Raw genomic sequence first — 12,179 nt, 5'->3', positions numbered from 1 at the left:
AAAGTACATATGCTTAAGATATGAGGTCATGAATCAAATGTATTTTCAAAATGTCCCAATTTTGCAAGGGCACTAATGAATGACTTGAGTATTCACTCCCTGCATGTTCTTGAATGTGTGGGAGGCAAAGCTGTAGATTTCTTAAACATATTCTGAATAAGGTTCTTTTGGGTGATTCTTTACAATGACAAGCTTTTCTTTGCAGAAGATGCCATATGTTTTTTTCTTGTTTTTCTGTCCTTTTTCCTTCATATGTTCTGTTAAAATCCTTCCCTCTGTGTGCTGCCCAAACTGTGCATCATCTGACTGCTGTTGTGTCACAATAATCATTTATTGAACACCATTTTGTTTCTGACTTCATAGCATTTGACAAGCACTAATAGTCTTTTGACTCTCAATCTACCTTTAGACAGTAAGCATAATAGGAAAAAAATATTTATGGTTTCCAGGGGAAGGATGTTGTGGTCCTGGCCAAGCAGCTTCTCAGAGAATAGAGGAGAAATGAGTAGAAAACCTTAAGACATGGATCATCTGAAACTATATCTACTGCAGCAGAGCAACAGTGAGAACAGTCTTTGCATGAAATAGGGTTTTGTTTTGTTTCAAGATAGCTCGTGTGTGAAAAATATATGCAGTAATTACTGACATCCATTATGTCAAGTAAGAAGCTGAGGATGAGGGTATAACTTTATAATATTCTAAAGGAGATACAAGTTTATATGCACATAAGAAAGATAAATATGTAGTATATAAAAATACTTTTTAATTACCATGATTGTTTTGAATAGATGAACTAAAGAGATGCAACATTTGCTCTTTTTTTAAAAAGAATTAAAATAAAGAATGTTGAAGTTTTTTTTTCCCCAAGTTTTTTTCCCTAGTTGTGTACCTACTACCTACCAAATCAGAGTCCTTGATTTGGATTGATTTGGATGTTCATCCAAAGTGAACTAGGAAATACATACCACTCCTTATTCTAGTGCTTAGAACAAATGCTTTGTAATAAAGAACTGTGAGAGGCTTTTACTGTTAGCTGTCCTCATTTAATAAACAAGAACAATCTGAAAGTGAGCTAATTATAGTGCTGTTGATTAACAGGTAGAGATCTGTTAATGAAAAGTCATTCTGCATTATATGCCATTCCAAGCCTTTAATTTAAAGAGAGTTTTCCTTCATTCCCTGCAGCCTCCATAGCAACAGCAACAAAAGTTGCTCTAGAGGTAGACAGAACAATAAATATATTTTATGGTCCCAAACTATTTATTGTAATTTGGTCTTTACTGAAATAGCTTTGGCTGCTGCTCTGCATAAGTTGAGAATATTTGGTAGCTTTTGCTGCTTTGTCAGCATGTTCCTGTAGTGCCCTGTGGTAGGATCTGTGTGATTTAAGGTTGGTAACAGCAGTGGATGTTGAGGCCAAGTAAGGGAATACAACATTTAATTTTTGGACTCTTAACTCTTTAAGGAACAATGTCTGTCAAATGGAAAATGTTTTCATTTTTAATGTAATGCGGTAAACATTTGTGTTGGTAATGAATTTGCAATATTATGATAAGGTTGAAAATGTGTACCTAATTTATTCTATTTAATGTTAACCCTTTTAAGATTGTATTTAGTCTTTCAACTGCATTATCTCACTGAGTCTTTGAGACATTAAGATGTATCATCATAGTTTTTTTTCTTGGAAGTAACAGGTATGATGTGTACAGCTGCACACATTGTGAATAGTGTGATTTTTCAATGGCCAGAATCTCTGTTTTTATCTCTATCTACTATTGAGCTGAATTTGATGCTTTCTCTATCATAAACTCTACAGTAGATGAGAAAGAGGTGTATTACCCAACCAGAAACTATAATGTGCTGGTGGAGAAAAATTAATTGAGGGGAGTTGAAAACTACTGAGACCTTCCTTCAGATTTTTTCTTTGTCCTGTAGTCCTCTCTCTTTACTCCACATTAGGCTGCTTTATCTCTATTCCTGTGAAGTTTAGATAGAAAAGGTATTGGAGTTTTGGATGGCAAGATTGCTAATAGCTTCATAGTTTATTGAACACTCATAGAAAGCAATCTGCAATACCCAGTCACAGTGGAAACAGTTTAAATAGCTTGTGGATTTCCAAAATTAAATCAATTTGTTTTCTTCAGAAGAGGAGTGGTTTTCAAGGTAGTAGTGTTCTGGTTTTGAATTTTGATTAGTTTTCTAGCTTTAAGTAGTAGACTTGACTGCTTCTTTCTTAGTGTGACTTTAAAAAGTACCCCAAATCTTTCCAAATTATAATAATCTCCTGTTAGTCTTCTGATATAATCTCTCTGTAGGATGTTATTTCACCTCCAAGTTAGAGATGTGGAGATTTACCAGATTTCTACAACAATTAAGATATCCTACTTCGATGACAGCCTGCCTTCATATTAATGGAATTTTGGGTATGGCTTATGCTGAGCAATTGAATGGAACAAACTGTTCTTTCACTGACAGTAGCTGTTAGAAAAGTTTCCTCTCAGTTTTTACCTGTAATTTTGATTGATGTGTTTGAGTTATTGCTTTCTGAATGTTTGACTTTTAAACTCTTTCACTTCTTTTTTTCTTACTTAAAAATTTCTGTGAATAATAGTTTGACAAAAATGGATCAATATAATGTTAAGAAAAACTGGTCCTATTCCATGTCTCAAATTCTTCTTTATTAATTTCAATTTTGGTATGGGAAATCTAGCTTTAGATGTCAAACTTCCATGCAGTGTTTTTGTTACAACTGTTTGAACTTTAGTCTAATACTAAGATTTCTTTTCTCCACTGTCTTTCTGCTCTTCCAGTTAGAACTCCCCCACCCAAAAACTTGAGCCAGAAATTATTATAACTGAAGAAATGGAGAGCTCTGAAAGATGTTTGGGCAGAAAAGGATCCCTCTTTCAGCACTGCTTTTCTCAGTGGCAAAGGTTGATGGATGTGTTTAATGTTGCAGTACAAATTATAAATCCATGTTCACTAAAAAGGTAATCAGCCAGTTAGTGCCCATTTCATGTCTCTGGATCCACTGCGTTGACAATTAGAACTCATGCCTTCTTGCTGGGCTTTGTTTCAAATAGCTCAAGAGATTTATACCCCAAAATGCTGGTTGTTCCCCTCCCAGGAATAAGGTCATTGATTGAAATTATTTTGTTATTCTGTGAAATATTACCCTTCACATATGATGCAAAAAAAGATTTACTTGTTTCAATGTATTTTGTTGGCATGGTAATTGAAAATAAATTATAACTGGCATAGAGGTTAATGGCATATTTTAGGAGGTAAGAAAGCTGGAGCTTCAAAAATACTATTTCATCTCAGAAATCGGTGGAAAGAATGAATCTAACAGAGAGAATTCTTTTTCTACCCCCAGGCATCTCTGGCCAATACATTAATGAATTCTTGGCTTTTGAAGAGGCCATACTTTGTTGGCTTGGGCTGGGCTAGAGTTAGATCTTCTCACAGTAGCTGGTGTGGGGCTGTAGTTTTTCAATTTGTGCTGGAAACCTTGTTGGTAATTCAGGAAAGTTTTCATTGCTGCTGAGCAGGGCTTGCACAGTTTAAATACCTCTTCTGCTCCACATAGGACCCCACAGTGAGGAGGCTGGGGGAGAGCAATAGGGTCTGGGAGGGCTGACCCCAGCTGGCCAGGGGGATGTCCCACACCCCACCATGCCATAACCTGGGAGCTGCTGCTCAGGGACTGCTGGACATTAGTTAGTTGGTGGTGAGAGAGTGTTTCCATTTGCATAATTTGTCTTTCTTGGGTCTAATTCTCTTGCTTTTTTTCTTTTTCTTCATTACAATTTATTGTTTTGTTTGGGTTTTTTTTTTTCCAATTATTAAAATATTCTTGTCTTGACCCAGGAGTTTTCTAGCTTTTGCCCTTCTGATTCTCTTCCCCCCCATCTTTCTGGGGAGCAGGGGCAGTTAAAAGCAGCTGTGTGGTGCTTAGCTGCAGGCTGGGTTAAAACATGACATGGTTTCAGAGAGCTGCAATGGCTTGTGCAGTTACTGTCATGGTTCCTTCCTGCTTTGCTTACACAAGATTCCCACAAACGATGCAGATCAGCTGGCTCAAATAATACCTTATGATTTCTCCCCAGGTATGGGGAGAATGACTTCATTAGTTCATCATAGACCAAAGGAAATGATAGTTCAAAATTCTAGGGCTAAGGCATTTTTGTCATGCATTTCATTCATGTACAGTAGTACAGGAATAAATATTTCCTGTTTTTTAACCTGCATGCCTCCATATTAGATGTAAATGGGAAACGGGAATCTGTTAATTAAGCTGCAGTAATTGCAAATTTCAGTGCCACTGCAAGCTGCCTTCTTAGGGACCATGACAATGACATTAAGCATTTGCTAAACAAAATCCGCTCCTGTATGTCATGCAGTTCACATCCTGTTTGCTATTTAAAAGTTGTTGGCACAGGTAGAAGATGTTTTGTTAAAAACAATACATAAACAGAATTTTGTTCAGATGAAATTGGCTTTTTTCAGAAGTATACTTTTTAGGTGGAAAAACAAGTGGAGGCATAAATAGTTTTATTCCTACCTTTTCTTGCCTAATTTTTTTATGAGCTAGTGCTTGTACATCAGGTGTCAGCATTTTACCAAGCTGCAGCTCTTATCTGAACCTGCCTCTTTAAGCAGAGAAATACTTTCTAATCACACAAAAATAAAATCTGTTCCCTAGCCATAAAGAAAGCTTACAAGGAGCCATTTATAGAGGTCTCCTGCAGGACGTGGGGAACTATGGTTTTGTGTCTCTCTCTGCCTCACAGAGGTGGAAATGTTAGTTCTTGCTCCTAGAACAGTGATCTAGAAAAATCTCTGCTCTCCCCATGGCAGCTGGTAATCTTGTAATGGCATGGGGAAGAATTATGCAGCCAGGAAAAGAGCAGGAGAGTCTAATCCAAGTGTGTATCCCAAAGTTTATGCAACAGTATATCAATACATATACTGCAGAGAAAGCTTTTGGATTAAAAAAAAAAAAAAAAAAAGCTGTATGTAATACCAAACCCCTGAGGCTGAAAATTGTACTTAAGTAACTGGCTGGGAAATGCCTCTTTTTTTCAAAGTTCTGCAAAACTTAGTCTCATCGTCAATTCATGTCCCCATGATGGTTCTTTATGTTGTTTGAGCTATGCAGGAATTGCTCTGCAGTCTGTGAGCCCCAAGCTGACTCTTGTGCTGGAAAAAATTGCATGTTACAGCTATATAATCAATGACATAGTCTAAAATCACCCCATTAACGGAGAAAAAAGCGCAAACAATGTGAGGAACTCATATATCTCTATAGACAGGCGATTATGATGACATGTGAGGTTTTCTTGGTGGAAAATACAAATTAATGCAGGTAATTTATTTTAAAAAGCATTATCCTTTGCAGGCAAGGAGATTTTGTAAGCAGTCTAACATACTTGCAGAGGAGCAGAGCCATATGTCACTGCAGAAGGTTTGTCCTTTGGCTTCAGTAAAATGAGAATGTGAAAGATTTTATTGCTTTGGGTGTTAATACAGGTCATAATCAAGATGAAACCGAATTATCTACAGTATCAGTGTGTGAGATACTGCAATTCAAGTGGCAGCAATTTTATGGGGGAACAGACTGATTTATTTCTGCTTGTTTACTGCCTGTGCCTGTGAGCCGTGCTGTCTGTGGGGCTGGGTCTGTGCTCTGCACAGCTCTGAGCTTTGTGTGCCCAGTGCTCACTCTCCCCCCATTTTACCCTGCTGCACTTGAACTAACTCTGAAAGTATTGATTAGTGGCCATTTTTATGGAAGGTGGAACAGAATTTAGTGAGGTTTTAACGATTCATTATGTCATCTTTTGCTGTTGACGATATCTGAATGAACTTCAGACTTAAGTGAGGAATGCAGCTCTTTCTATCAAGGCTGAGAAGGAGATGATGAGATATTCTGACTTCAGTTGTCCTTGCAGCAGCTTTGGCACTGGGGACAGGGGCAGCAGAAGTTGTGGTTTGCTTTTCTCTCACTGGGGCCACAGTTCAGCGTTGTTCTGTATCTGCCCATGCTATCCTTGCCTTATCAGAGCAAAGTCTGATTGTGACCTGGCACCTTTCCTCCTTGCCAGAGTCTGGGATCCTCTCTGGGAGCAGCACTTGCTGCTTGAGGTAGGAAAAGTCAATTTATTTTTCAAATTGAGTGTGGGGATGCTGGAAAAAGTCCTGAATGCGGGAAGAGAGGTGCTTTAGGACTGTGGAGGGAGCCTGGAGGCATGCACAGGATGGAGGAAGAGACAAGGGAATCTCAAAGGTCTTAAAAGGCTGGGGAAACCTTGGCTTCCTCCAAGCCTCCTTCCCATATGCATCCTCACCCTTCCTTCCCTGGGTGGCACTGAAAGTGAAATTTAGTTTTGTCTCCATAGCTGAGGAACTCTGAAGCACTGAAAGGAACCTCAGAGTTGGGCAAGGAGAAAACATCAACAGGAGGCCTATGGAGAAAGCCTGATGTTGGGGGAGAGTAAAATCAGCATAAATAACCTTTATTTTTCTTCATCAAGACTGATGTAAAGAAGCTGTTTCTGTTGGGCTCTCAGATTAATTTACCTGTTGTCTTCTGCAGCAGCCAGGCGGGTCAGAAGCACAGGAGCTGTTTAGCTTACCAGATCTCTACAGGTAAACTTTGGATTGTTTCCATCCCCAAATCTGGGGGGTGTTAATTGCTAACCCAAGCTAATATTAATTTCAGATATTTGTACTTTAAGTTAAAAGAAACCCGCCACAGATCTCACTATATTAGGTCTTGACTTCTGAATCAAATTTCAGGGTATATGAGTAGCTTAGAGGTTTCTAAAAGCTTATATGGACCTAAAAGATATATAATGTTTGGTGTAAGTACACCTCACCAGCAATTTTCAACAGAAAACAGTAAAAAAGTTGTACCTAATGAGAGTTGTTGTATATATTCAGAAATAAGATTTACATACTCTTTTCTGTAAACAGCCTTTAACTCTTATGTTTTAATTAATGCATAATTTGTTATCATTTAAAAATGAACCAAGTGTTTTATTTCCATATTTTTATGAGAATAGGAAACTTACATTGTATTTAAAATAGGAAACTTACATTGTGTGGGGGAAAAGTACAAGGCATTTGGGAAAAATAATTTATAGAGCTGGTTCCTAATTTTATTCCATGAGCCGCTGTTTACTTATTTGGATCAGGGTGCTGGTGTAAGGAAAAGGCTAAAAGTCTTGGGAGAAGTGAATGAGCTTTCGTGCCAGGGGACTGGAAGACCATCCAAGAAAGACACATATTGAGAAGAAAGTTTCTTTTCCTGAATCTTTCATATCCTTTTGAAGTCTTATTCTGAGAGAATAAGAAGTTTGAAAAAATAGAAAATTAAAATTCTGTCTAAAAGTGAGATCTTTTAGAAGAACATGTCAGAAAAGGCTGCAACATCCAGCACTTGTATGGACATTCCTCGTGCTGAAGGGTGCAAGCAGGGTACAGCTGGAAGCAGGAGAAGCTCGAGGGACAGCCCCACAATGTTGGGGTCATGGCAGAAATTACTGCAAAGGGAAGCAGCACTGAAGCAACACAAGCTGTGATTCTGCAGAAAAACCCCATTATTTAAGCAGCAATGTATTCTGTCAGGGGTTGGTGCCAATGTGGAGTGGTGCATGGGTGCCATAAAGGCAGCTCCATTGATATTATGGGAAATTCTGAACGAATAGCCAGATGCCAAGTTCTGCTCCAGAACTACGTAATAGCCTTCTTTGCATGTCCATCCTTATTTCAGTGGCAGACAATACGGAACTGGCAAGAAAGAAAGTTGCAAAGGTGAATTCACTAGTCTTAACAAGTTTCAGTCTCCTAGAAACACTTGCTTTCTCTAAGGTGAGCTTGAGTAACAATAATATGGCTTCAAAAGTATCTTTTTGTACCAAATTTCTAATACTTGATGTATATTCTCTTTTTGTTCTTGTGACGTTATTGTATGATCAGATGTAGTGGCATTATGCATGATACAGGAAATCCAAGGAAAGTTTCCAAAGATTAGTCTGAGAGATCTAGAAATGGTGGTTAATTTGGCATATATTCAGCTCTTTACTTTTCCAGTTAAAATTGCTTGTCAGGGAATGGAAGAGAATTGGTGAAATTGGTGTACAATAGCAAGGAGTAATGATGTAATGGAATGAGGAAATCTGATGGATTCAGGTGTGGCTTTGGTAATAGGCAGTAGAGGTAGCAAAGGATTTCAGAGCTGCAGAATATTCAGAGAATTTGATAGAGCTGGCAGATAACAAAGATAAGAAAGAAAATCACCAAGATTTAAAAAGGCAATTCAAGATGGCAAAGTTTTACAGTACTTAATGAACACTTGCAACTTTGCTAATTTTTGCATCTTAGAATGATTCAGCATCAGCTGCAAAGAGAGCAGTGACTGATACTTTATTGTTTGTTCAAAAGTATTTGGGTTCTCTTTCTAAGGAGTAAGGTCACTTTTACATCAGGAAAAATGTGTAAGTTTTCTGATGTTTTAGAAATAACCTGTTGAAGTGCAATTTTTTTTTGGTCTGTGTGTGATGCTACCAGTCTTAGAATGTTTGCGTGTACCTGTAAGCAAAATAAACATGGACAAAATGTGATGTGCAAAAAGTCTAAAAGAAGTTGATATTGAGATGTTCTCTGACTATGCAAAAGAAAAGTTACTCTTACATTTGTGTTATTCACATCTGTGATATAGTTACTTCAGGTTTTGAAAACTGGCATGCTTGAAAGAAGTTGTTACACGAGTGAGATATTGTGGTCTTGGGCATGGCCTCAGCAGATACAATTCTGTCAAGTCTAGCTTGTTTGAGCTGTTGTGGCCAGGATGCCCCTTCTGAATCCCTGGCCTTGTTTGAGACTTCTGGCTGCTCCATCCATTCTCCAGATGATCCTTATCCTCCCTGTCACCTTCATGAGCAAGAGCAGGCAGCCTGGCTGTTCTTACAAGTCTCTGCCTTTGATTTTTCCCCTTCTCTGGTCAGAAATATTGCTAATGTGAAAGCAGCACTTGCTTTTTTCTGTGCCCTGGCTGTCGTAGCTGGATTGTCTGTGACTGATGCTGGCAGGCAAGATATGGGGTCACCTTTTTATCTTGTGTCCTACAAGGGTCATGTCCTGTGTGGGCTGTGTTATAAGGTTCTATAGACCTTATAAAAACCTGTCTGGCCATTGGTGTGTGCCTCTTGCTTTCATCCCAGCAACACCCTGGCTCCAGCTGAAGAAAGCTCCTTGCTGCATTCAGGATGACCTGGGTACAGGCCAGAAACTGAGTCCCCCTCTGCCACTACAAACAGATGGCACAAGAGACCAAGGTGTTCCCCCAAGCTTTCACACTTTGGTTTTCATGGAAAAAGGGTGGAATAGGATTGATTATTAAGCTGGGTTGTGTCTTCTGCTTGACTAGAGGCAGGTTAATTGGCTGTGTGTAGCCTGCATGTGATCTTTGTGCTAGTGGAAAGTGGTCAGCCAGAGGTCTGTTGTTGTGAAGTTCAGTGTGCTGGCCTCAGAAATCCCTGAGGACAGAGCTAAGGTGGCACTGGGATTTAAACCCAGCTTAAAGTGTTTGTCCTGTCCTTCACACAGCTCCATACCTCATGATGATCCAGATGACCAGAAAATCCATGAGCAGAAGCACAAATCCCATTTTTGCTCTGGGGAAGGTCCTTCTCCTCTCCTGACCCAACAGAGACCCAGATGCACAGCCCATCGCTGGCTATGGGTGTATGACTGCCAGGTGGGCCAGAATTTGTGTTGGGGGTCATGGAGGCATGGAAATGGCTGGTGAAGTTCCTCTGGACTGTGCCTGCTGCTGTGCTGCTGGTTGGAGCCATGTCCTGGCTGCAGGTGATCCCTGTCAGGCCGGTGATGTACTTTGGAAAATTTTTCTGTGGCTGGAGGTGTCCCCACAGCACGAGGCCACTGTAGCCATGTTAAGAATAGAGTGGTACTTTTCATACTTTTTGATGGTTTTCAGTTTGGGGTTGGGAAAAAAAAAAAAAAAAAGACTTCCTGAAGGTGCTTTGGGAACATCGTTTGGACAATAACTCTACCTGTCGACAGTCAGTCAATAATTCTGTACTTTTTGGTAGACAATTCTGACCCTTCTTGCCTTCTCCCATACACACACAGGTTTACTTTGCTGTAATAATCACAGATGCAGAATTAAGCATCTGTTTTCAGGCAGTCCAGGGAGATGCAGTGCTCACATCCAAGAATATGGCTTTAACAAACTAATTGTTTTTTAAAGGAGAAAATACATCAGTGTTCAGTGTCCAGAAACTTTCCATCTAAAATGACTCATTTTCTAATAATGGTGAATATAGTACAATAGTTATCTTGTATGAGATGAGAGTATTATCTGGGGAGCAGTAGCAGCAGCAGAGCTGCCCTGTTTGCTTTGCAGTTCTCTGACCTGCTTATTAGAGGACATTCTTATTAAACAGATGAATTTATATGAGAGATGTTTAGGGGGGCTGCTGTTGTTAGGGGTCTGTCAGCACTTTTCTTTTCAAGGTGTTATGAATAGATGCAAATTGTATTTTAAGTAGATGCTCATCCTTGGTCAGTAATAGGTAGAATAAAGCCTTATATGATCAAAATGTTATGTTTTATTTGCTATTTTCTATGAAAAATAGTTGCAAATAGAAGTAAGGAAAACTGGAAACTGCTGAAATACTTCAATAATTTTACAGTTTTTAATATTTTTCTGGGTAGTAGTAGATGGGAAATGAAATGTTTCAGCAAAATCCCATGCTTTGCATTATAATATAATTATTTAGTGGGTTTTTGTTTCATGTTTTTTTATTATGAGACGATTATTTTTACTGGAAAAGAATTTGTGTGGCAGTACTGTTGTCTCGAAAAAAAACCCCAGTCGTTTATTTTGAGAGAAAATTCTTTGCATGAAATTTAAAATAGCAAACAGTATGTTCTCCCCCAGAATGAACTGTTCTCTCCTCCTGTTCCCTTTCATTAGTCCCTCCTTGAGTACTGACCTTTTCCCTTCTGCATTAATGCAGCTCTGTCTCTTGGCTCCTCATCAGCCTCTCCCTCTGTACCCTGCTGAGGCAGGCATCCCTCCCAAGCAAGTGCAGGGCTGGGTATCACAGGAGCCACAGCTTAGGATCCAAATGTGCCCTGTGAATGTCATTGAAGGGTGGAGTGTTGGGTAGGGCTGATTCAAAGGAAGAATTTGCAGTCTGGGCCGTTGTGGTAAATCCTCAAATTGCCCAAGGAAAGGGAATTTTGAAACTCAAGTTTTGAATGCACAACAAACCAGCCACCTCTCCACACAACCCATCTTGGCCCAGTTATTTAAGAAAGACTTGATAGCTTCTGTTGAGGTTTTGTGGGGGTATTTTTGGGGTTTTTTTTGTCTTTTTATTTTGGGGTTTTTTGTGGGGTTTTTTGTGGGGTTTTTTGAGGGGGTGGGGTTTGGTGATTTTGTTCGTTTGTGTTTTGGTTTTGTTTTCACTAGAAAAGCAACCTATTAGGCTGTGGAAGTGAGTTCTCAAAATTCGGATTGTCACAGCTCAACAGCAGCGTAACTGGCCTTAATTGCTCCAAGGTAGCTGGGGCAAATGGCACCTGGTGAATCCTTTCCCTGTGTGGGGTTGGCAGTTACCTGTGCAGCCAGGGAAGCCTCTCAGGAAGGCTTGTTCACGTCAGGAAGTCTGCAGATAGATTCATCTCAGTACTGATGTGTTACTTATTGGTAAGTCAGCACGAATAGGTGTAAATTACTTTGATGTAACATTTTGCTGACCCTGCTTCTATCACAGATGAGCAGATGGTATGGAAAACATTCTGTACCTGTGCCAGGAAAGGCAGCAAGAGTGAAAAGTAAACCTTAGGCTGAGGGGTTTGGGTGCAATGAGCTCACTGTGAGCATCTCTGGATGAGCTGACTGGAGAGCAGCCTAGGCATGGTGGCTGTGCAGCACCTTTCCTCAGGAGCAGCAAATCCTGCAGAAGGCACCAGCTTACAGGCAAGGAACTGCCTTGCCAAAAGAGCTGGAAATCTGACAGTGAGCTCTGGCTGACGTGTAGTGGTGTGAGGAGGCTGTTAATTAGCACCCCATCAGTCACAAGTGCAAACGGGGGAGAGGATTCAAAAGGGTAACAGGTCATTTTGGGCTTTTGGGCCCTTTC

At 39.7% G+C, this 12,179-nt stretch overlaps 1 protein-coding gene across 2 annotated transcripts in view; it reads left to right on the top strand.

Moving 5' to 3' along the window:
- The window catches only part of PTPRN2 (protein tyrosine phosphatase receptor type N2), a 634,777-nt gene that overhangs the window by 74,382 nt on the left and 548,216 nt on the right, over positions 1–12,179 (top strand). The window lies entirely within an intron of this gene.

The sequence above is a fragment of the Lichenostomus cassidix genome, chromosome 2 (assembly GCF_008360975.1).
Source record: "Lichenostomus cassidix isolate B80296 chromosome 2, HeHo_3.0, whole genome shotgun sequence".
NCBI classification, from domain to species: Eukaryota; Metazoa; Chordata; class Aves; order Passeriformes; family Meliphagidae; genus Lichenostomus; species Lichenostomus cassidix.
The sequence above is the reverse complement of the archived record's forward strand: the minus strand, read 5'-3'. Positions and strand labels throughout refer to the sequence as shown.